The sequence below is a fragment of the Mauremys mutica genome, unplaced genomic scaffold (assembly GCF_020497125.1).
Source record: "Mauremys mutica isolate MM-2020 ecotype Southern unplaced genomic scaffold, ASM2049712v1 Super-Scaffold_100033, whole genome shotgun sequence".
NCBI lineage: Eukaryota > Metazoa > Chordata > Testudines > Geoemydidae > Mauremys > Mauremys mutica.
Window position 1 is genome coordinate 9,049,708 of NW_025423255.1, and position 26,150 is coordinate 9,075,857.

Consider the following 26,150-nt stretch of genomic DNA (forward strand, 5'->3'; position numbering starts at 1 on the left):
TCACCGGCCCCTGAAAGAGCAAGAGCCCAACACTCGGTACCTGCTGCCCCACTCACAGCCCCACACTCATGGGGGAGCGGAGCCGATCAAATGGAAGCTCTGGGTGGCTCACAGGCAGAGTCCCACCCCCACCCCGCTCAAAGCCAGGGCCGGCTCCAGACCCCAGCGTGCCAAACGCGCGCTTGGGGCAGCGTCCCGTGGCAGGCGGCTCCAGCAGACGTCCCGCAGGCATGCCTGCAGAAGGTCCACTGGTCCCGCGGCTCCGGTGGACCTCCTGCAGACGTGCCTGCGGAGGGGCCGCTGGTCCCGCGGCTCCGGTGGACCTCCCGCAGACTTGCCTGCGGAGGGGCCGCTGGTCCCGCGGCTCCGGTGGACCTCCCGCAGGCGTGCCGCGAGACCCGCAGCCCCTCCGCAGGCACGTCTGCGAGAGGTCCACCAGCGCTGCGGGACCGGCGACCGCCAGAGCACCCCCCGCGGCGCGCCGCCCTGCTTGGGGCAGCGGAAATCCTAGTGCCGCCCCTGCTCAGAGCATCCAGTAAACGCCAGGGTGAGGGGACGAAGCGAGAGCCCCTTGTCTCTCCCAGCAGATCCATCCCCCCCTACTAGCCACAGACGGACACAGGAGACGGAGGCCCTGGCAGGTGCAGGGAGAGCTCGCTGGCAGGGAGCCCAGCGCTGTTCTCATTGTGAAGAGCTGGATGGGGCCAGACTCAGTGGGGGGCAGATGACATGACGGTCCAGGGGGGCCTTGCTGAGGGGGTTCCTCCAGCAGGGGTGTCCTGTCCCTCCTCCCCGCACTTCTCTTCAGCTGTCTGCCCCTGCAGCTCTTCCTGCAGCCCTGCCCCCTCCCCCCACTTGGAGCTGCCCCCGGCCAAGCTGCTCCCAGGAGCCTCCTGTGCTGTGCGGGGGAGGGGGGGGATTTGCTGATGTCGGGGTGGCCCCACCCTCCTGCCTCTGTGCCCAGTCTCTGCTGAGCTGAGGTGGGGGGACAAGATTCTGTGCTGCTGCCTCTGGGTCAGGAGTGGGGGCTGCTGGCCCCTGCTGCCATGTGAACGAGCCTTCGGTCTAGTGAGTGCCGCTGGGCTGGAAGTGACAGCGGGTGTGTCTCACACTCCCCCCCCCACACACACACACCCCACCACACACACTTCAGTTACTGTTGTTACTTCCTTTTACCTCCTGTCAAAACGCGCAAAGTACATGTAGTCTCTGTAATTTTATTCTTCACATTCGGTCAGGATGACAGTGCTGGTATTTTAGCTTTTTAACTGGTCTGTGCATTTCATCATTTTATTTCTGTCTTATGCTTAAATTCAGTTCTTTGAGTAACGAGTTCTAAAATGCCTCACCTGGCCTGGCTGGAGTAATTATCATTATTACTGTAATTGCCGTATTGTGCTTTGTCATTCGTTATTTAAATGGTACTAGCAAATAACAGACTGTACATGTTGCATGTACTTACCTGAGCAGGGCTCGTTTGAAAAAATTAGCTAAACTCAAAACTTCAGACACTGTGCAGATGAAGATCACTTATCTTCAGATTGTATTTTTAGTCTGTGACGAAGGAGGGAGTGGGGAGGATTGAGCTGGGGATGTTGCGGGAGAGTTTTACTGGGACTGTCTGCATTGGGGATGGGATATCAGGGTGTGACTTCACTTGAGGGGCGATAGCTGAGCATGTGACCTGAGCCCAGGAGGGGGATGGGGCCAGATGACACCTTCTGCCCGAGAAAACTGGACAAAGGCTGGAGGAGGAGCCGGGAGGTGTGGCTGGAGGAGACGGCTGGAGGAGGGGTTTCAGTTTGGAGCTGGCTGGGGAAAGGGAGGGAGGCCAGAACCGGGTCTGGCTCCCTACCCCCCAAGATGGACCTGACCAAGGGGTCCTGTTGTCTGTACCTACGAGCTCTGTTTGGGACTGTGCTCCTGTCGTCTAACAAACCTTCTGTTTTACTGGCCGGCTGAGAGTCACGGTGAATGGCAGGAAGCGGGGGAGGTGCAGGGCCCCGTCTCCCCCAAACTTCATGGTACAGTTATATCTGGAAAGTAACTTAAAACTTCTATGAAAATAAATGCAGCTCCAAGTATGATACTAATAGCAGTGATGGAGTCAAATGTTAGTAAGCCACATACATGATTGTGATCAGTAAACATAAATGCCAAAATAACTAGAAAAATAAATTTCCGTTCTTAAGAGAAAAAAACCTTAATCACGTATATAAAAGTAAGTAAATACGTTGTCAGTGGAGTGAAAAACAATTGACTAAAATAGAGGAGATAATGGCAGTAACACAGAGTGTTAAGTAAAATCTGCTTCCTTTCTCTATATTTATTTATCTCTACGAAAGAGAGGGTGCAAAGTATCAAACTTGTGTTTCTGACACCTGTGTCAAAGCTCCAGAACGGATACCTCAAGGCTTGGGATAGGGAAGATCTTGCTGTATTATCTCCTGATTGTTCTAAATTTAATTTTACATTTAATATGTGGCTGTAATTGGAGTCAGTAAATATTTATCTTTCTTTATATAACAATTAGATACAGAGCTCGTCAGTGAATTTCTAAGTTATTTTCTGCAAAAAAACGTACACTTTTCAGGTGCCTCAGTAGCCCCTGGAATCACAGTTAAAGTTGCCTCCTCCCCAAAATCTGAAATGGCCCCTGGTGAGCCAGGAGCGGCCACAGGGCTGCAGGGTATCTGGGGCTCCAGCAAGATGCAGCCCCCGTGTGAGAGCGCAAAGCCCGGCTTGAGCTGCAGGCAGAGCGCCGGGCACCACAAGCCACAGCAGCAGTGTAGGAGTAAGGGTGGGAACAGCAGCCAGTGATTTTAGTTTACTGTTCATTTACTGTGTGGTGTTATAAATAACTAACACGTTATGTCATATGGAATCACTGTGTGCTAAACAGAGAATCGATTGATCGGTCTGTAGCAAGAATAATCATGCATTAGGTATCTACGTAAATTAGCTTTGCAGGGGGGGCCTGTCACATTGGGCCCCAGGCAAATGCCCTGGTTGCCGCCCCGTAACGCCAGCCCTGGCTTTTATACGCAGAGAACCAGGCACATGCAGGGCCGTGGAGTTTTTATAGCACGTTGGGGGCCTTAGAAAGAAAAAGATTAAGAACCCCCCCAAGCCTCCCTGGTGGGTGCCCCTCACATCTCACAGCAGCTGCTGGTTAATCAGGTCATGCTCCAGCCTGGGATTCTGGCCCATTTTCCTAGCCCCACCGAGGGGGGTTGTTTCCTGTCCCACAAATTAGAGCATTTCCACCCGCTTACCTCGTGGGTCTGTTCCTAGAATGGAAGCCGCATATTGAACAAGTCCCAACAGGTTTGCTACACCCTGGCCTCCTCCCATTCTCCCTCCTGGGAATTTCCTGCCCCGCTCCAACCTCCAAACCAGACTGCCCAAGCCTCCCACCTCCTGTGTATTTACTGTCCCTCTCCCTCCAGCAGGAACCCACCAGCAACGCCCCCCCCACATAACCCCTACCTGAACTGGCTCCACTGCAGCCATTTCCCTTCCCTGTCCCATGGGAGGATGGGATGAGCTGGAGCGAAACATGAACGACATCCTGCAGCCTGGCAGGGCGAGAAGGGCAGTTGCGGAGGTTTCAGAACAGGCTTTAGTTCATGTCACATCACGATTCCCCCAGGATCTTTCCCTGCACAGACACAGCCTAGGCTCAGCCATGCTGGGAACATGCTCCAGCTCTTTATTGCAAGGGAGACCTGGCCCCTCCTGCCAGGCTAAGCCCACAGGGAGATTTTTCAGCCTCCCCAGTAATAAAGTCTCTGAACAAAATGCTGGAAAGGAGCAGAACCAAAGGGGCTGGGCAGGCTCCATAGGGACACTGGCTCCTCCCTTCCCCTCCTGTGTGGCCATGTCCTGTCGCTGGCAGAGATCTGCCCCCCCATATCCCCCCCAGAGGCAGCCGTGTGTGCGGGCTCCCCCAGCCAGCACCTACTAACACCCACCCACGCTGGGGGAGTGACACAGGACAGCAAATTCCACCTACCCAGGACAAATTGCTGCAGATAAACGGGCTGGGTTCACATCCCAAAGCTGAGCAGAATTTAAGAATTACGGAGAGAATAGGGAAAATAAGAGACTAGAGTCTCAATAATTTTAGGGAAAACGAGGGAATCTCCTTGGATTTTCTAGCCACATGTGGGGAGGGGAGAGAGAAGGGGAAGAACCAGAGAGAATTGTTCTCAGGTTTTGAGACGGAAAGAAATGGCACAAACAGGAAAAGGATGCGAGTGGCTCACCCCCGTGACCATAGGCATGAGCAGCACATTTCATTAGGGTGCGCACCCAGGGAGCCCCGCCCTAGCCCCACCCCATCCACTGCCTCCCACTTCCTGCCCCCTGGCTGCCCCCCTCAGAACCCCAACCCCCCCTGCTCCTTGTCCCCTGACTTAAACCTCCTGAGACACCCCCACTGTAACTGCCTCCCTAGGACCCTACCCCCTACCTGTCCCCCTAACCATTATCCACACCCCTGTCCCCAGACAGACCCCCGGGACTCCCACGCCCCAACCAACCGCTCCCCGCTGATCCCAGACACCTCTAGAGGTTTGAGCTACTCCCTGTGGATCACCCCACTCAAGGAGCGTTTGTTCTAGACCGCAAGACGGCTAGACAGGGAAACATCAGACGCTGCTCCCAATGCTACACTCAGTTTTTCAGAAATGAGTCGACTTTATGGCCAGAAGAGACCATTAGAGCATCTAATCTGACCCCCTGCATATCACAAGCCTCCTGTAGGACACCATAGCTACTTTTGGGGCGAACACATTCCAGAAAGGCATCTAGTCTTCATGAAATGACATCAAGAGATGGTGAATCCACCACTTTCCTTGGTAGCTTGTTCCTGTGGTGAATCATCCTCGCTGTTGAATATTTGTGCCTTAGTTGTAATATGAATTTGTCTCTTTTCATGTTCCAGCCATTGGGTCTTGTTATGCCTTTCTCTGCTTGATTCAAGAACCCTTTAATACCCAATCTTTTCTCTCCATTAAGGCACTTCAACACTTCAGTGAAGTCACCTTTCAATCTTCTTTTGATAAGCTAAACAGGTTGAGCTCTTTCAATAGCTCACTAGAAGGCATTTTTCTCCAGCCCTCAGAACATGTGGTGTCTCTTTGCTGCCCCAGCTCCAGTTTCACAACATCTTTTTCACATGAGGACACCAAAACTAGAGGCAGTATTCCAGTATCAGTCTCACTGATGCCGTGTCACCTCTTGTAATGTTATTGACATAATCTGTAACTGTATAGATCACTGCTGTGACCACGGTTCTATATTTGCAGCCAATATTGTAGAAAGGTTGTCGTGTAAGGGGTCTATGGAGAGGTTCTGATTGACTGATTATAATGATGCTATCTCTAGATGTGTATCATTTTTGTAGTTGATGTTATGATTATAGGCTCTATGCTGCCTGTATTTCAAACTTGTGCTCTGCTTCCAGGGAACACCCCAGCCAGACAAGTTGGTGTCAGTTCCGCCTAGAACGAACGCTCCGTGAGTGGGGTGATCCACCTGGAGTAGCTCAACCCTCCAAAGTGCCTGGCCAGGGGCAGGACATTGGCACAGCAAGGGAGGGGTGGGGCAGTGACATCACAAAGGTCTTTTGCAGGACCTCAGACTATTGGTCAAAGACCATTGGTGGGGAGCTGGTGACCTCACAGAGAGATGCTGACATCAGCCAGGCAGGACCGGGGCGAGGGGCCAGGGAAACCTCAGAGACCCCTGTGGCTTTGCTTCAGCAAGTCTCCTTCTCCAGGTCTCTCTTTGAGGACTGAGAGAGTATTCGGGTTCACGGACGTGAGCGCCAGGAGGAACCTCTTTCGAGTTTTCTCCTTCCCTTTTAGTGATTTTACTAGAAAACAGCCATCCCTGTTTAGAAGGTAAGAGCCTCCTCGAGGTTTGAAAGCTGTTCAGTCTGATCCATCTGGTGAGAGTTGAATTCTAGGCATGGAAAACACAAGCTTAAGGAGGCCGAATTTTATTCTGAATTTTATTTGATCCCCACCAGTGACCTGGGCCATCCTTTGGGCTGTCTGGTGAGAACCCTCAGCCTCCCTTCCTCAGTCTCTACCCTGACTGGCTGAGCAGGGGGTTACTGACAGGGAGGAGACTCAGGTGCTTGTTGGTCTCTTTTAAGATCAAGGAAATAAGTCAGAATCAGTTCTATGTTTGACGAATTTTGCTGCTTCTCTGCATTAATGGTCTCTGAGCAGTTCATGATTCTCTCTAACATTGCAGTTCTCCTCAAATACTTGCTGAATAATTCCTGTGCACTGTTGTTGGTCTGGAGCTCATGTGAGAGCACTTTATTCAGGTCATTCAATGTCTGAAATTCAAGATCCGATGGTTAGTTTGAAAATCAGGGCTCCTGGGTCCTATTCCCAACTCTGCCACTGACTGGGTGTGTGACCTAAGACAAGTCATTTCTCCTTTCTCAGCCTGAGCTTCTCTCTCTTTCAAGTAGGGATAATAATGATCCGCTCCTACCTACCTCACGGTGGGTGAAGGATGGGGATCCATTGGAGAGTGTCACTAGGAGTAGTGCATAATATGAAGTGTCCTATCACGTTTACTCAGAGCAGATTATGACATAATAGAATAGCTGAAACAGTCTATTTTATTTGTATTTTTTTATTTTTAAATTGTTAAGAGCAGCAATGACTTAGATCAGATTGAAGCATCTTATCTAATGTTTGAGATCGAAGTGTCTCCTCTTTGTGTGCGACGAGACAATTTAACGCACTGTGACAAACAGGAGATGCTTTTGTTTTGAACAAAATCTTTTTGCAAAGAACTTTCATCCCACTTGTTATGATTTCGAGAAACAAACTGGTTTAGTCTGAATGGGATTTTCTGACAGAAATGGTTTAAATGAAATTTCCCCACCATTTCAATTCCTGGGCTCTATCCCTGCCTCTGGAGTTTTTTTTTGTCTGTTAGAACAGGAGTCAGAACTGGTGGCTTCTCTTTCTGGCTCTGCCACTGCCTTGCTGTGTAGGCCCTTGGGTAGGTCATTTCCCTTCTCTGGACCTCAGGCTCCTCCCCATCTGTCCCATGGGAACAGGGACAGTTCTCGAGCTCTGGGCAGTTGTGAGCCTGAGTGAGATAAGGGGCGATAAAGCCCTCTGTGAAGGAGAAAGGGGAGTTTCACGGTGTTTAGCACCAAGGAATTCTAAAGTTTGCTAAAATGTCTAGTCTGCGGAAACAAGAAATGGTCGGGGCCAAGCTTTTTAACCACTGCCTTTTCTAAAGCCCATTCAGGGATGTGGGTCTCTGTCTTTTCGGTACCTGGGGTTCTTTGCCAGCAGGAGAGAAGAGGTTCCTGCCTCCATTTTTGTGGCCTTAACAAACCAGGTGTTGTGCCCCAGTTCTCGTCTGAGATCCCTGAAAAAGAACATCTTCCCATCCATGAACAAGACAGGACCTATCTTTCAAAGGGGAACAAAGAGACCCCTTGGACTTGCAGACTAGCTAGCCTCTCTTCCATAGCTGGAGAGATACTGGAATACATTCTTAAACAATCAGTTTGTCAGCAGCACCTACAGGATAATTTGATTCTTAGGACGAGTGAGCATGGATTTGTCAAGAACAAATCATCCCAAACCCAGCCTCTTTCCTTCTTTGGCAGGGTTCTGGGCCTAGTGGAGGTGGGTAAACAGTAGATGGGATCTATCTTGGGGTTACTAAGGCTTTTGGCACAGTCCCACAGGACATTCTCACAAGCAAACCAGGGAAATGAGGTCTAGATGCAATCAGTGTCATGTGGGTGCAGAGCTGGTTGAAAGCCCAGACTCCAAGGGCCCTTCTCCATGTTTGGCTGCCCAACGGAGAGGGCAACCACGGTGTTAAGTAAAATCTGGGCAACCACGGTGTGCCAACGTTTTTATGGCTGACTTAGAACAACGCTTCCTCAGCTCTCGTCTCCTAATGCCCCTTGAGGAATTCCACCATGATTTCAACAATTTCCATCCCACCTACAACCTCTGCCTGGACCAGTCCACACAAGAGATCCACTTCCTGGACACTACTGTGCTAATAAGCGATGGTCACATGAACACCACCCTATACCAGAAACATACTGAACGCTATACTTACCTACATGTCTCCAGCTTTCACCCAGACCACATCACACAATCCATTGTCTACAGCCAAGCTCTAAGATATAACCACATTTGCTCTAACCCCTCAGACAGAGACAAACACCTACAAGATCTCTATCAAGCATTCTTACAACTACAGTACCCACCTGCTGAAGTGAAGAAGCAGATTGACAAAGCCAGAACAGTACCCAGAAGTCACCTACTACAGGACAGGCCCAACAAAGAAAGTAACAGAACCCCACTAGCCGTCACCTTCAGTCCCCAACTAAAACCTCTCCAGTGCATCATCAAGGATCTACAACCCGTCCTGAAGGGCAATCCCCCACGCTCACAGATCTTGGGAGACAGGCCAGTCCTTGCTTACTGACAGCCCCCCAACCTGAAGCAAATACTTACCAGCAACCACACAACAAAAACACTAACACAGGAATTTATCCTTGCAACAAAGCCCATTGCCAACTCTGTCCACATATCTGTTCAGGGGACACTATCATAGGACCTAATCACATCAGCCGTGCCATCAGGGGCTCATTCACCTGCACATCTACCAATGTGATATGTGCCATCATGTGCCAGCAATGCCTCTCTGCCATGTACATTGGCCAAACCAGAGAGTCTCTACATAAAAGAATAAATGGACACAAATCAGACATCAAGAATTATAACATTCAAACACAGCCAGAGAACACTTCAATCTCTCTGGTCACACGATTACAGACCTAAAAGTTGCAATATTACAACAAAAAACCTTCAACAACAGCGTCCCACGAGAGATGCTGAATTGGAATTAATTTGCAAACTGGACACCATTAAATTAGGCTTGAATAAAGACTGGGAGTGGGTGGGTCATTACACAAAGTAAAACTATTTCCCCATGTTTATTTGTCCCCCTACTGTTACTCACACCTTCTTGTCAACTGTTGGAAATGGGCCATCCTGATTGTCACTACAGGTTTTTTTCTCCTGCTGATAATAGCTCACCTTAACTGCTCACTCTCATTATAGTGTGGATGGCAACACCCATTTTTTCATGTTCTCTGTGTATATATATATATATCTTCCTGCTGTATTTTCCACTGTATGCATCTGATGAAGTGGATTTTAGGCCACGAAAGCTTATGCTCAAATAAGTTTGTTAGTCTCTAAGGTGCCACAAGTACTCCTCATTATTTTTGCAGATAAATTAATGGAGGTTAAGTCCATTAATGGCTATTAGGCAGCCTGGGTAAGGAATGGTATCCCTAGCCTCTGTTTGTCAGAGGCTGGAGATGGATGGCAGGAGAGAGCTCACTTGATCATTACCTGTTAGGTTCACTCCCTCTGGGGCACCTGGCATTGGCCACTGTTGGCAGATAGGATATGGGGTTGGATGGACCTTTGGTCTGACCCAGTCTGGCCATTCTTCTGTTCTTATGAAGGGAGGGGCAGAGCCCTGCAACAGAGTTTCTGTAGTGTAGTGGTTAACATGTTTGCCTAACATGCAAAAGGTCCCTGTGTCGGAGAAAAACTCAGTTCTCGCTTTTTCATTTGGGTGCAGCAAAATCAAATACTTTATTATTTCTCCAGTAATTATAATGGAGGGAGAGAGTGCCATAGGACACAGGGTCGCCCCAGTCCCGGACAGGTCTCTCAACTGGTAAACAATTACAGCAAGCCTTTATACTTTTGTTACAGACAATAACTAGCAATAATACAGACAATAAAGAGCAACAACTTCATTTTGTTTATACATAAGCCATTCTGCTATCTTGTTTTCTCACTCCTAGAAGACACCAGGCTGCATATTTGGTTATCAGTTACAAGGTCGTAATAACTTTTTACACAGTTCTTTCCCTCAGCCTCACACTATCCTTGCTTCTAGAAGTCTCACGTCATTAGGGTTACAGCTGGGCTAACTCTTGCTAACTGACTGACATGCATTAAGATCCCCTTCAAATCCTTATTAATTCTTTCCCTGCTTCCACACCTGGTTCAAAACCAGGCAGAAACATAAGGGCTTAATTTTTCCCAGCTCCTAGTGGCCTGTCCCTGCTGTTGTAGGAGCAGCAGTGATTTCTATGCTCAATAGGTCTGTTATACTTCCCCCATTCCCATTTTTGTCTCCTCTCCCTCTCTGAATGCCTGTGAAGTGGCTTTCCCCCTCCCGCTCCCTCCTGCAATGCTTGTGGGAAGATTGGGCTGGTTGAACACCTGGAAGATCAGAAGAGCTCCTAGATAGACAAGGTGCCTGGGACTCTCATTAGGCAGCACTCACACACCCAGAGCATGGACACTGCCCAAGGTGGAGTGTGACCCACCAGATGCAGCCAAGTCATCTCTAGTCACAGGCCATGAGGAGCAGGTCCTTAAAAGGGGAAGGGGCCCTGTGCTCAGGAGTCACTCACAAGCTTGTACCTCCAGTGAATGCCCTTCGCCCCGACCACCTGGCCAGTGGTTCGCTGTGTTACATTCCATCACGCCTCGGGAAGACTTACCTCCATCGCACCGTCCATCGCGGCGCTGGGGGACACTTACCTTGCAGAATCCTGTGCCTGCCTCTTGGCTTCCCAGGGATGGCTACTTGCAGCCCAGGAGAAGAAGGATGGTTCTTGTGAAAGGAAGACAAGCAAAGCACTGGGAGGAAATTTGGGTGTGGGCTCTGCGCTGGGGGTGGGGGGGGGGTGCAGGAGGGGTGGTGCAGCTCCCAAAGTGACCGGTACACACAACCCTCTGGCAGCAGCTCCTAGATGAGTGGGGCCAGGGTATCTCCATGTGCTGCTGTCTGCAGGTGCTGCCCCCAGAGCTCCCATTGGCTACAGTTCCTGGCCAATGGGAGCTGCAGAGATGGTGCTCGGGGCAGGGGCAGCATGTGGAGACACTCCCCCCACCCCAGGGGATGCTGGGAGATGCCAGCCACTTCTGGGAGCGGCACGGAGGGACGGAGGCAGAGTGGGCATGGAGCCACCTCAGTGCTGCTGGCACATCTCTGCACACGCATTGTGGGGGGAGGGGAGCAGAGGCCTCCATGTGCTGCCTGGGGTAGGGGCAGAGCACGGAGCTGCCTCCCCTCCCGGGTCTATTACAGGAGTGGGTGGGTGGGTCTTTTGGCCTGCAAGGTGCAGCAGGTCGGACTAGATGATCACACTGGTCCCTTCTGACCTTAAAGGCTCTGAGTCTAAAAGGGAGAGGGAAGTAAAGGAAATTTAAAAAAAAAAGTAAACCAAGCATTGTAATACCAGGATGACTCCAACTGCTCATTATATAGTCCCACCCCTTTCTTCCTCCACTGGGTGTTTAATGACCTGTTGGGATTTGGGACACTGATTCTCTCATTCCATTGGTAAACTGATACAATGTGACTGAAATTAAACCAATTCCCAGTGGAGGAATCATCACATCATTGCATTAGCTGGGAATTGAACCCAGGTCAACTGCTTGGAAGGCAGCTATGCTCACCACTATACCACCAATGCATCTGGTGAAAATCTCTGATTTTTCATACTTGGTGTCTGGTCACCTTACTTCTCAGCATGAGGCAAATGTCTCTGTGGTCTCTGCCGTTCATGGTGGGGAGTTTCCCCACTGATAACAGTTCTTGCTGGGTCGGGGAGGCGAGAGAGAAGAGGCGTTTATTCTGTTTCATTCCTCTCCATTTTCTGTTCCTCCCCGTCCCTTCTAGGGTCCTCCCTTCCATTTCAGACTGTGCAGTGACACCCTCCCCGCACCCAGGACTCTCGAGCCTCTGGAGCAGCACGATCCCATGAGATCCTCAGTGACCAAGGGTCTTTTCCAACTTCCAGGAGACCCAGCTTGAGTCTAAAGGAAGCTCTGTTCCTTCCTGGGGATCCTCTCTCCCTTCCTGGAGATCAGGATCATGAAGCCTCTGCCTTGCCTCCTGGGTCTGAATTAATGTCCCATTTCCCACTATGTGCTCCAAAGAAACAAATGTTTCTAACCCAGGTGAGCGGCGTTAATTCAGCTGGAATCCTTCACCCACATTCCTTAGGAGGTACAGACTCTCTGTGACACAGACTGACTGGGGTTCATCTCTGCATGTCCCCAATGGGGAAGGAAAGACACTGAGGGGGAAGGAAGAAGATGGACAGAAGGAGTCAAATGGGCTAGACCAGAATAGGACATTTTCTGCCTGTTAAAATGTACTAGACTCTAATTGCTTAAAACAAAAACCCACCAGCTTCTGTTTGAACCATCAGCTTTTCACAGAGTAGCCAAAGTGGTGAAGCACAGACACACATAACCACCTACAGCCCAAGTTTGTTTAAGAAGCACCTATAGTGGCTCATGCAGGGGGAAATACAGCTGTGGGTGTGAGTACAGCCTCACCCAGAGCACTGGTTTTCATTAGCCACGGAGCTTCCTCTACTTGCTTTGTCTCAGTCACATGGAAAGTGCCATAGGAGGGTGATGAGAGTAAATTCTAAACTCTGAAATGTGGAGGTTGGCCCAGAGATTGGGATAAGGGGTTTGAAGAGAAAAAGCTCTAAGAGTATAAAACCAGACAGTCTCCAGGGGCAGGTCTGGTACAACGCCTCAACAGGGAGCCATTCGGGGGAGGGGGTTTCACTTCCTCTGTTCAATGTCCTGAGAGGTATTTGAAGGTGAAGATAACACCATGGCTAACAGGTGACTGGCATGTCCTGGGTTAAAGAAAGGGACCTGGGTTAATAGTCTGAAGATTTGCGTTACCGTCACTATCTGACTCCCCTTCAGTGCGGAGCAGGTGTGTACGTTGCTGGGTGAAACGCAGAGACTCCTGGAGAGCAGGGGCAGCTGTTTCCATGGCAGAGAGCCTGGCACTTAGGACACTTTCTACACTTGCTGTTTTGAAGCAATTCAGTAAAATAACAGTGGAGCTACAATGTGTGGTCCAAAATTTCATCCGCCCCTGGTGCAAAAACGCTATTTTAGGATCTAAATCGGAGGCTCCCGGCACTAGGACACCTGACCAGAGAGCTCAGTAGTGGGTGTAAGAGCTGCTGACTCTGAGGGTCCCAGGCTAAATCCATTTGCAGGGGGAAGTGTTTTGATTTATTTGATGGATAATGAGCACCAGCTACCAGGGGAGAAGCCCTGAGAGTCGCTGCCACTCCCAGCTGCTGCTAGGGCAGGGGGGAGCCCCAGGGGGCCAGCTGCTGCTCCGGCCACCCCAGAAGTGCTGCCAGAGGCCACCAAGCTGTAGCTGCTCCTGCTGCCCTCGGGACCACTGGTCAAGTGGTCCTCAGTGCCGGCCACATTGGCCGCTGCTTGGGCGGTCCCTGGAGCCAGTTGATTGAGTGGCCCTGGAGTCAGCCACTGTGCCCACTGCAGAAGTCACGGAGGTTGCAGGAAGTCACAGAATCCATCACTTCCACCACCTCCGTGACAGACACGGAGACAAAGCCCTCCCTGCTGTGACTGCAGTTCCTGGAAGGAAAGAGAAGAACGGAAAGTGAAGAGAGAAAGAAAAAGAGAGATTCCCTGTCACCTCTCTCCCTGCTGCCTCCCCTCTTGTATTCTGTAACCTCATCTCACTGGGTTCCCTGTGCTGGTGCCATGGGGGTGACACTAGAGTTCTGGGGATTTGGGGGGAGGGGAAGGGGGCTCTTCACTTCTCAGCATTTCACACAAATTTGTCTTTGGGCTGAAGTTTCTCCTGTTAGGCCTCTCAGTCAGAGCTGTACCCCACCCTGTTTGCGGGGGGGGTGGGGGGTGGGGAGATGTAAATTGCAGAGCAGGCAGAGAAGTCGCCCATAAAGGGTCATATTGATCTGGTGACTGGTTCTGACCGGGGTCCCACGTCCTCTGACACAGGCTCATGTGCAGAACATGGGAGCTCTGGCTTGTCCTAAATGCTGTAGAATGAGAGTTCCTGGAAAGGGCAGGGGAGAGGGAGCAAGAGGAGAGAGGCAGAAACATTGGAGATGAGGAATTGGGGGGAGAAGAAGGAGAGAAGAGAGAGACAATAAATGATTGAAGCAGAACAGGTGTCCCAACTCCATCTTGCTCATCACAGGTGTTCACAGAGCTGGGTAGTTGCGGGTTTTCCAGTGTCAAGTCTGAACTTTGATTCTAACAATGTGCATTGAAATATCAAGGGGATCTCCACATACCTGATCTCTTCCCCCTTCCCCTTTTTTAGTATTAATTTTTATTTTGACGTGTTTGGCTTAACCGTGATCTTCCCTTTCCCCACCTGTATTGCAATTTGGGGTTTATGTTTATTTTGCCTCCCTTTTGTTCATGTCATTATAACTGTAACAGCAAAGGAACCTGCAGGAGCAAAAACTGACTCAAAACTTCATTTCCCCATCATGCCGGAACATCCTCCAAACAGCTCACGCAGCTGGAATCATAACACGCAAGGCCAGGGGATGGGAGATGCAGGTTTCCAGGTGTTCTGTCTTTCTCAGATGACATATTCCAGCCTCTTGTGTGCCTCCATCCTGTATGACCTGCTGGACTTTGACACATTTATTGTCTCATTCTATAGATACTGTGATTGTAACACAATGTGACTGAAATTAAACCACTTCCAGATGAGGAAACAACAGAAGAGAAAAGCCATTATTGCATTGGCTGGGAATCAAACCCAGATGAATTGCTTGGAAGACACCTACACACACCACTATACCAATGCATCTGGCAAGAGTAGCTTTCCTGCAGGCTGTGAGTGCTGGCAAAGGGGGTGACATACGACCATGGAGTTAATGAGCAGGGTAGATGGGCTGGAAGCTGCCTGACAGCTGGGAGCAGTTACCATCCCAGAGTGACTGAAAGAGGGCAAAGGTGAAACCAGATCTCACTGGGAGCTGGCCCCACCCCCGCCCCACCCCCAGGAGAGGGGAACTGAAGCTCAACTTCAATCACAGAAAAATCTTCCCTGAGAAGGAAGGGGACAGCTTGTTTTAAAGACCAGGTTTGTGTTTGTTCCTGCTACATACGGAGGGGCTGGGTAGTGCTGATTCCAGCCCCCAGACTCTGGGAGGATAAGGAACAAATTCAGGCTGCCAGTGACCTGCAGGAGGGAGATGATCTTTTGACAGTGACGGACGCCTCGTCCTAAAGGCCTTTGTCTGCCCCCTTCCAGTGACTGTTTGGCACAGGAATGCAGCCCCCATTCCTGGGTCTCTCCTGGGGAAATAATGTTTCTGTGCAAAACACCAAAGCTTTTAACAGAAAGGAAGAAAAGGAAATGGCCACATGATGGGACTAGGACATAAGGAATGAAACACAAGATCCTTCTCCCATGTGCATTGATTTTAACCTTGTTTGTGGTGGTGTTGTATCCTTGTTGCTCCCAGGGGTCCTCTGGGGCGCCGGGCATTGGCCACTTTCGGGAGAGTGGGCTAGATGAACTGGTCTGACTCAGTGTGGCTGTTCTTATGTTCTAACTGCTGGTGATGGAAGAGACGACCTTCCAGGCTACACAGAACTGAAGAAGGGTGCTGGGTTAGCTCCACAGCTTGTCTCTTTCACCAACAGAGGTTGGTCCTCTGCAAGCTCTTACCCTCACCCGCCTTGTCTCTCTTGGACTCTGAAAAGTGTTTTCTCTCCACTCCCCTTGGAGAGACGTTAAGTTTCCCTTTGGGCAACTATCAGGCTGAAGCAATTGTATTAACTGTGACACTAGAATTGAAGATTTAATATTATAAATAAATGAGTCTAAACCTGAGGTTCTGGTTTTCACATTGGTTTTTCTAACTCAGTTCCCAATGCTCTTCTAGAAAGGCCTCCAGGCTGCCTGCCCAGCCCAGCAAAAGTGGCCAGGAGAAAGCCCACAATGCTGCTCTTTCAGGTAGTTGAAGGCTGCTATCAAACTCAGTCAGTCCCCAGTCTGTAGCAGTGCATAGGATTCTTCCGTCCTAAGTGCAGGACTCTGCACTTCTCCTTGTTGAACCTCCTCAGATTTCTTTTGGCCCAATCCTCCAATTTGTCTAGGTCCTTCTGGACCCAAACCCTGTCCTCCAGCGTTTGGATTTTTTACATGCTTTCAGAGGGCTGGTCTACACTGGGGGCGGGGGGGAAATTGATCTAAGATACACAACTTCAGCTATGTGAATCGCCCTCTGTTGACTCCGCTACCGCCATTCGCGCTGGTGGAGTTCCGGAGTCGACCAGCACGTCTAGATGAGATGCGATATATTAATCCCTGAGAAATCGATCGCTACCCGCTGATACGGCGGGTAGTCTAGACGTACCCACAAAGTGAAAAGCACATGTTCCATGATTTCATAGGGCAGTTTTGTGCTATCGGGAGCTTTCCCTGTGTGAATTTGACAGGCGGATCAACATAGAGACACATTATGACCCTTCTCAGGGTGCTGAGGGCTCTGAGTCTCCTTGTTGCCACTTGTCACTAGGAAGAGGGAGTTTTCCATTTGGATGTTAGTGACCAAACTCACCAGCCTGCTGGAACTCAAGCACCCTCCTCTGAGCTACAGCAGCCACCCTTACCCCTGAGTTCCTTCAATGTGTCCCCCTCTAGGGTCCAGCCCGGATCACCAGATACTCGGTGAAATCCCAGATCCTCTCTTCCCCAAGTATCCCAGGTTACTAGTTGTTACTGTGGACCATTGCTACTGTATCTCACACAGCACCTGAGTACAGTTATCAAACAAGCAAAAAATTTATTTAACAACAGATAGAGATTTAAACAAACAAACGTGAGTGATGGAAACCAACTGTTACCACTAAACAAAGGCAGAAAATGATAGAACAGAAAGGCCAGCACAAAAAACAGAGAGAGGAACAATAAGATATTAAAAGGACAATGGTTGGAACTCTCCATTTCTCTCAGTCTTTGGATTGATGGGTACTAGAGCTGTAGCAACAGTTGAGGAACCAGGGTAAATTAAATCAAATGAACTTTTCAAGATTAGCCATCATTTCCTGTATGACTAACAAAACACAAAATTAAGAGAACTTTCAGTTTTCCAAAATAATTCAGATTATCACAGTCTCTTACTCTTTAACCAATAACTTCACCTATCATTTCATTTTAATTGGTAACAATAACATATTTAAAGATCACAAATTCTTGTCATGTATGTTAGTTTTCTTTTAATCCCCATTGCCAACAACTGAACCCTGGTTCTTATTGTGGTTTGTCCCAACGTAGGTCCCAACCACTTCTGTGAGTTCATATATCTCAGGATCTTCTGCCATATGTGTTGGTAGAAGGGGTCTTCTATGTCAGAATGTTTGCATCATGGAGAAAAATACCTCTCTTTTCACACCTTTTAATCTTTCAAAGTAGGAGGAGGTAGAGAAGTAATGTAAATGCATAAAACACAAGAGAAACCTCTCTGGTCTACACTAAAGACATTTATCAGGATAACTATATTGCTTAGAGGTGTGAAAAATCCACACAGCTGAGCAACATAGTAACACAGCCCTAACCCCCTGTGTAGATAGTGCTACATGAGCGGGAGAACTTCTCCTGCCAACATAGCCACCACCGCTTGCGGGGGCTGGACTAATCAAGTCTGATGGGAGAAATCTCTCCCATTGGCTTACAGCATCTGTTATTGTAGTGCTACAGCAGTGCAGCTACATTGGTGCAGCTGTGCCAACATCAGCTTAATTGTGTAGCCACAGCGTCAGACACAAAACCATAGAATCAGGACTCAACATGCATGTATCTGGAAGTCTGAAATTGGAGGCTGACAAATCCGTTGCCTCATTGGTTACCATCATTTCTACAGCTGGAAAATCCTTGTTACCCAACCAGGCAGCCAGTTTGGGATCCACAGGGAAGGACTGTCCTATGAAGCACTCTCCCTTTGCATCCAAAGAGTGAAGGATGACTGTTCTCAATCTAACCCTGGCATACTCTGGAAGTGTAATCAGTGACACTGAACTAGGAAGTGGAGTTGTACAAACAATTTTCCTTGGGTCACCATAGCTTCCTTTACTGGGGTGGAAACCAAGAACTGGGTGTGGACTCTTTCAACCTCAGCTCTTTCCAAATCCTTGGTCTTAGATAGGGTAAATTTACAGTTCTCTGAAGAATACTTTACAAAACCACTTAAAATCTCAGCAGTGTGAATGAGGAATGGCTTCCTGAAACATGCCCAGCTTTTCTTTAATTCGGTGGCACAGGTCCAGGGAAGGGACTGGATACAGGCCTGGAACCAGAATGTTCGTTAGTTACCAGAGCTGGAGATTCTATTTAAAAATGGCTATTTTTTGGAAGCTATTACATTTTCAACACTGGTTTCATTTTATACACATCTTTAGCACCTACAAAGGATAAATTTGACAAAAACTCCGCTTCTATTTCCTCAACATCTGTGTCAAGAAGGGCTGCATTTCCCATAGCATAGGATTAGCTAGGAGAGATCTTCTGTAGGGCCTGGGTTACAAATGCTTTGGGAACCAAACACATGGGCATTTTGCCTAGTTCAAAACCACTTACCATGGAATTCTCTTCCCAGATCATCAGAGACAATATTGCCATAAACAACTGAAATACACTGTGATCAGATGCACTTCCTTCTGAAGTTAGTTGGGGTTCTGCTGTTGTTCACCATTTCTGAGTGGAGATTTTAAATCACTGCTGTTTCTTTGTTAGCCTGTCCAGTAAATTAGAGAGTTCTCTCCTGTTGATAGAACTGCACTTCAGCTTTCTCCATGTCATCATGGAGGGATGGGGAAAAAGCAAAGCTGAAATCATAAATGAGGACTTTAGCAAAGGGTCATTGTCTTAAATTCTTCAATAAATCTGAGCTACATCCTATCAAACTGAACTAATATCCAATTGGGTGACCAAACAGCCTTCAGGAAAGATAGAAACCCGCATCACAGAGAGAGAATACATTACAAAGAAAGTGTCAAGTGAAATTCTAGAGCAGGTTACATCTGATTATTCAGAATCAGAACAAGAGATTCTCCCATCACATTCTCCTCTGATCCATTCAAACCTGCTTCACTCATCCCTGTCTCCATAGTCAGTTATGTTATTTACAAAATTTTTAGTATCCTAGCATCCTCATAATGTGGGAAAAACAGCCCTCTTGCCAGAAGTTGCTTTAGAATAGATAGAACCTGGAATTTAAAAACTCTAAATGATCACACTGTATTTGGGATCCATTTGAATTCCCCTCCCAGGACTTTGACACTTTCATCTCCAGTCATAGTGACTCTGATATAGGATTAAAGAAGTCAAAACATCATCTGCAAGCACAGAAAACAGAGAATGCTTCATCACATGACACTTTGAGAAGTGAATGGATAGAATGTGATGAAGATAAACTCTGCCTGGCTCAGGCAAAAGGTAACAGTTCTGCAGTGATGGGGAAGGAGGGAATCTCTGAGTCACCCCATCTCCTTCCAGTGTCACAGAAGCTGTAATTATACTTTTTTCCTGCCCCTGCTCCTCTTCATTTACATATAATTTGAAAAATTCCCAATATAACTGCTCTTCAGCACAACCCAGAGCAAGATGAGAACAACTGGCAAGGATAAAATCTGTATCACTGGTGACTCTAACAATAACTTTGCATTAGGAGGAATGGTATAAATGTGATGCTCCCTGGTTCCTCATAGGAAGGGCACACTCCAGTTACTTGTGGGACAATAGAAAGGACAAATAGGTCCATCTCAAAAGAGGGTGAACTGCAAAAGGCAAAAATGGGCCACTCATCTGGACAAGCTGAGGGATAACGGTGCTGCAAACAGTTCAAAGAGCTTTAAAGGTTACTATGTGGGAATCAGAAAAAGTATTAAAGAAAAGGAAGTCTTGATAGCCCTAGAGAGTTTTACAATGTTTATCTCCCTTGCATATTCTCTGATGGCTAACATGGGTTGAGCTGCGACTGAAGGTTTTCCCACACAAACTGCATTCATAGGACCTCTCCCCTGTGTGTATTTTCTGATGTTCAGAAAGGGCTGAACTCTTAGTGAAGCATTTTCCACACTCACTGCATTCATAGGGCCTCTCCCCTGTGTGGATCCTCTGATGTCTAGAAAGGTCTGATCTGTGAGTGAAGCTTTTCCTACACACACTGCATTCATAGGGCCTCTATCTTCTGTGGATTCTCTGATGAACAGAAAGGGCTGATCTATGAGTGAAGTTTTTCCCACACACACTACATTCATAGGGCCTCTCTCCTCTGTGGATTCTCCGATGAACAGAAAGGGCTGATCTATGAGTGAAGTTTTTCCCACACTCACTACATTCATAGGGCCTCTCTCCTCTGTGGATTGTTTGATGCCTAATAAGGTGGGAGCTGCGACTGAAGGTTTTCCCACACTCACTGCATTTGTAGGGTGTCTCCCGTGTGTGGAGTCTCTGATGTACAGAAAGGGCTGAGCTGTGACAGAAGGTTTTTCCACACTCACTGCATGTATTTTTTCTCTTTTGCCTAAGGATATCCTGCTGTGTTATGGTTTCCATGAGGTCCTTCTGAGTTCCCCAACAGGAAATAAATTTATCCACTTTCTCCCCTGGCTGGTTTCCTTGCTCTGTTTCTGTTCTGTGTTGAATCTCCCAGGATTTTCCCTGCTCATGACTCCTGGACACATTCCTTTTCGATCTTTGCGATAATGCTCTGTTTTTACCCACTGGCTCAACATTTTCAGGCTGAGAATTGTGCTCCTCTTTCTCACATGCCATTGCATCACCTGCTGCGATACAGACAGAAACCTCAAACAGGGATGGAAAGGGGAAGACCAAACAAAAACGAGTGCTGAAGACAGGTCAAATAAAAATCAGGAGCTGAACTCCCCCAAACTCTTCCCCCAAATAGGAGAGAGGAAGGGGATGAATTCAGCCTTCACATCCCATCCAAATACGCAGGGGGAAGGGAGGAAGCTACTGCCTGGTGTCTGCTAGGATCTATAGGAAGCCATGAACTATATTTACCCTGAGGATATGACCCCTGCTAGGGATAATAATGAACTGAGAGACCTCCCCAAGGGCTTTGTTGGGCATGCCAGATGTTTCCTTCAGGCACTTACAGATTCTGAGGTGGTTTAATGTTTCCTCACCTGTGCAGGGAGGTCTCAGGATCTCTCTTTCCTCTGAACCCTGGAGGTCTGGGACCCATGGCTCTTCCCCTTGTTCCAGCTGGGAGATCACATCACGATGGAAAACTAGAAACCCTGCTCAGATGAAAGAAAACAAAGGAGTTCAGTTGATTTCATAAGACTTGGGCATAAAAAAACATTCTATTCATTTAACTTCAGTGCTTAGTGTGACCTGGTGGGCCAGAGGCAGTTCTCACTGAAAATGCCAAAGTTAGGGCAGGCTGAAAAAGGGAGAGCAGATGCTCCCAAAACTGCTGGTTAACACTGAAGTTAAACTCACTGACCAGTCACCAACTGCGCTTCTGATCCCCCACATGGGTTATCGAGAAGCTGAAAAAAGAAATCACACAGCCCCCTTTATTGCATCCCTGTTCTCTGACTCCTAATCAGCACTTAGGCCCAGTACAGTGAGAGGGGAAGGACCTCTCAGGACTCAGGACCTGCTGCCCCACTCACAACCCCACTATTCACAGAACAGCAGCAGCAGGGAAATGGAAGCTCCAAGGGGCACATGTTAACAGAGTCCCACCGCACCTAGCTTAGAGCAGCCAGGAGGCATCAGAGGGTAGAAAGAGAGAACCTTTGTGTCTCCTAGCTGACAGATGGAGGCAGGGTCATTACATTTATCACATAGCTACTAGCCAGAGCTTGATATAGGAAATAGGGCTGGCTCTGGACCCTACTGGTGTCTCCCTGGTAGGAATCCCAACACTCTCCAAATAAAATATATGGAAGAAAGGGGAAGTCAATAGTAAAGAATAGAAGTTAGAAGGTCAGAATTGTAAAAAACTGCTAAAGAAATTAATGACCAATCAATGACAATAAGAAGGAAGATTTTAAAAGTATATTAAGTGCAAACTTAATCCTAACAATGGTACTTTACTAGATAGAAATGGCAGAATTATCAAAAATAATGCAGAAGAGGTAAAAGTCCTCAATAAATATTTCTCTCCTGGATTTGGAGAAAAACAGACGATGTACTCGTATCATAAGATGTTGACGACGACACTCTTTCCATTATGACAAGAAGTCATGAGGACATTAAACAGCAGCTATTAAAGTCAGGCATGTTTAAATCAGTGGGTCCGAATAACTTGTATCCAAGATTTTCTAAAAGACCTGAAGTCTGACATCTATACTCGTGAAGATAACGGAGCAGCCAATACTGGATTTCATTCATTAATAAAGAATCAAAGAAGGGTAATATGATTAGTGCCCACTAACAAAGGTTTAGAGAAAATAGAGCCTATCAAACTAACGGGATATCCTTACTGGAGGAGATCAAAAGTTTGGTTGCAGCTAATAGTATTGATGTAATTTACCTAAACTTCTGTAAGGGATATGACTTGATCAGCACAATATTTTTACTAAAAAAACTAGAATGATACAAAATAACCGCGGCATACATTAAATAGATTAAAAACTGTGATAGTAAATGGGGAACCAGGGTCGAGTGGATTTCTTTCTAGCAGGTTCCCGCAGGGATTGGTTCTTGGCCCTGTGCTATTTAACATTCTTATCCATGAGCTAGAAGAGAGTATAAAATCATCACTGATAAAGTTTGCAGTATCACAAAGATTGGGGTTGGTGGTAACTAATGAAGTGCCAGTAGATTCAGGCTCCATCACTGGGAGTCTGGGACGTTGTCCCAGCCCGGGCTGGAGGGTTATTTCCTGTTCCACAAAGAGGAGAAGTTCCATTCCCAACTCCTATGCCTTGAAATTAGGCCCTATCTGACACTACACCCCCATATTCATCATAGCGGTACGGTTATAATATGATTAGGACATAATTATGATGTATTTTGTAAAAGATGCATTATGTGTGGTGTCACTAGAAATGTTATGATTTGCTGAATATGATTATCCTATTTGTGTGCACATATCATGTTCGTATCTGAAGTTATGGATATTGACTCTGTATCTGTATGTCAAACGTGCTTACTCTGGGTAACACCCACAACGAGCCTTTCAGGCAGAACAATGAAGAAGCCAGACAGTGCTGATGGCTCATCAACAAAGACAATGGACTGTGGAAGAGCTTAGCCTTCCTCTGAATGTTTCAGCCAGCCAATTAGTCATGGATACTATGACGCAGCAGGGCCTGTGACCAGACCACATGACACTAAACTTCATTTTAGTACCTGTATTTTTCCACAAACTGGACTGGGAACTGAGTTTGGAACAAAGGGTTCCCGCCATATGGAAAAGCTACATAAGGTGGGGTGTGACGTCATCCCTTGGTCTCATTCCCCACACAAGATAACTCCTGGAAATACATAAGAAACAAAAAATGAAGTGGGGGGAGTGCTGGTCCCAGGGTAAAGGGTTTTCTAGCTTGTGTATGGAAACTTGGTGGACTGATTGTATCAATTAGTCAGGGTGAGAAACTGCTAATTCAAATTCTATCCAGATAGTATGTTAGGCTTAGTTTGAGTTTCGGTATTTGCTAAATAATCTGCTTTGATCTGTTTGTTATCACTTATAATCAATTAATCTACCTTTCTGCAGTTAATAAACTTGTTTTATGCTTTATCTTAACCAGCGTATTTTGAGTGAAGTGTCTGGGGAAAATCTCAGCTGGGTTAGCACAAGCTCGCTGTGCACATCTTTCCCATATCGAGGGGAAGGCGAACTATATTAATGAGCTACATTATAGAGACCCCTGTGCACTATAAGAGGGTATAATTCTGAATTTATACTACAGCAAGTGTGCAAGGTTGGGGAGCTGGGAAATTGGCTGTTGTCGTCTATCTGTCCTTGAGTGGCTCAGGTAAAGCACTCAGGTAGCTTAGTTGGGTGTATGGCGCCACCTGCTGTCGTGTTGGGTGATAACGGGGCCTAGAGAGGCTGGCGGAATCTCCAGCAAAGCAGTGTGAGAAGGGTCAGCCCGGCTTGAGGGTTAGAGGGCACAGCGGTTCCCAGAAGCCCCCCAGACTACTCCTGGGGGTGACAACCCATCACACCCTAAACTACACTAGTGTCAGCAGGTTTGTCACATCCTGTCCCCTCCCTTTCTCCACCCGAGATATTTCCTGCCTCCCACCACCTCTAGCAATTCCCACCCTCCTATGCATTTACTGCTCCTCTCCCTCCAAGCAGAACCCACCACCAGCTCCCTGAGAATCCCGTACCTGAGCCAGCTCCATTGCAGCCATTTCCTTCACCCAGGGAGGATGGGATGCTCTGGAGCAAACCATGGACGTTATTCTGTAGCCTGCTGGGGTGAAAAGGGCAAGGTGTAAGAATTCAGATGTGGCTTTTGTCCATTCCACAAGCCGATTCCCCCCAGGTTTTCCCCTGCTAATGGACATTCTAGGTTCTGGCACACTGTGAAGCACAGAGTGACCTTATCCCAGTACAGGCCTAGCGCCCTCCCACCAGGGTGTAACCCTCTGACACATGGTGAAACCCTCCCAATAACAGTCTCTCTGTTACACTTATCAAGTTGGTGGACAATACCAAGCTGGATGGGGTTGTAAGTGCTTTGGAGGATTGGATTAATATTCAAAATGATCTGGACAAACTGGAGAAATGAGCTGAAGGAAAGAGGATGAAATTCAGTAGGGACAAGTGCAAAGTACTCTACTTTGGAAGGAACAATCAGAGGCCAGAGGAGAGCAGAATCCAAGGAGTCACTTTGGGGGATTCTCCCTGTCATTGTCCCCAAGGCAGCTCTCTCAGGCTGACAAAGTTGTTCGATGTTCCGGCCTTTATACAGTCTCTCCTGGGAGTGCCCCTTTCATCGGCTGGGCCTAGTTTTAGTTTTTGGTAGTTAACAATCTTGGTTTATTGTTTATCTAACCAGTGTGTTTGGATTAAAGTGTGTTGGAAACTCCGTTTGGGATAACAAGCTGGTGCATGTCATTTTCCACTGATGAAATGACAGACTTCATATGAGCTTGCGTTGTTCAGTAGCGTGCTGGACAGTGCAAGACGCACATTTCTGGGGGAAAGTTGGGCACTTGAGAATTTGCTGGTTTTCTCCTGAGGTGTAATTCATGAGTGGCTGTCTAGCAGCACTCAATACTGTGCAGCTGGAAGTGAGTTACATGCTGGAGACTGTGTGTTAATTGGCCAAGAGGGGCTGTTCTCGCGGGAAAACAGTGGAAAAGGCACCCCAGGTTGGAGAACTGAGGGGACACAGCTATTTAACAGTCCAGATTGTACTCTAGGTAATGTCACAGACCCTCATTATGATAGAGCCTCTTACAAGACAGAGAAAGTAAATCCATGTCCCAGAAATCGAAGACTCCAAACAGAGGGCATTTCCACCTCCGAACCTCCTGGGTTATTAAATAACTCCCAGCAGGCTTGCTACACCCTGGCCTCCTCCTTTCCCCACACTGTGAATTTCCTGCCCTGCACCAACCTCCAAACCAGACTGTGCAAACCTTCCCATCTCCGGTGTATTTGCTCTCCCTCTCCTCCAGCAGGAACCCACCAGCAACCCCCCGATAATCTCTACCTGAGTTGGCTCCACTGCAGCCATTTCTCTTCCCTGTCCCACGGCAGGCTGGGATGAGCTGGAGCAAGACATGGACGCCATTCTGCAGCCTGTCTGGGGGAGAAGGGCAGTTGTGGGCATCTCAGAACAGGTAGACCTGTCCCCTCCTGCCATGCTTAGCCCAGACACATTTTTTACCTCCCTTCTCCCTCCCCTCATCCTGTAACAAAGTCTCTGAACACAAGGCTAGAAAAGAGCAGAACCAAAGGAGTCACTGTGGGGGATTCCCTCGGACACTGACCCCACGGCAGCTACACCCCAGCAGGGGGAATATGGAATCAGGAACTGGCTTTTCCTCTGTCTGATCCTTGTTTTGTTCACTGGAAAGTGGTTCTGGCCAGGGATGCAGCAATACATGTGTCTGGGTGGACTAGAGAGCTGGAAATCTCTCCCCCATCATTTCTACCACTGCCCCTTTCAGTCTCTCCTTCCCCTGTCCTCTCTCCCTGCCCCTCTGGCTGGGACAGTCCCATTCCTGGGGGCTTTGCTCTCCCATGGCTGGATTTT

The 26,150-nt window shown here is 48.0% G+C and overlaps 1 non-coding gene across 1 annotated transcript; it reads right to left on the reverse strand.

Annotated features, from left to right (window-relative positions):
* Nucleotides 1-11,509: 11,509 nt before the first annotated feature.
* Nucleotides 11,510-11,581, reverse strand: TRNAG-UCC. Its single transcript has one exon. It is a non-coding gene; the product is annotated as a tRNA-Gly (tRNA).
* Nucleotides 11,582-26,150: the final 14,569 nt, after the last annotated feature.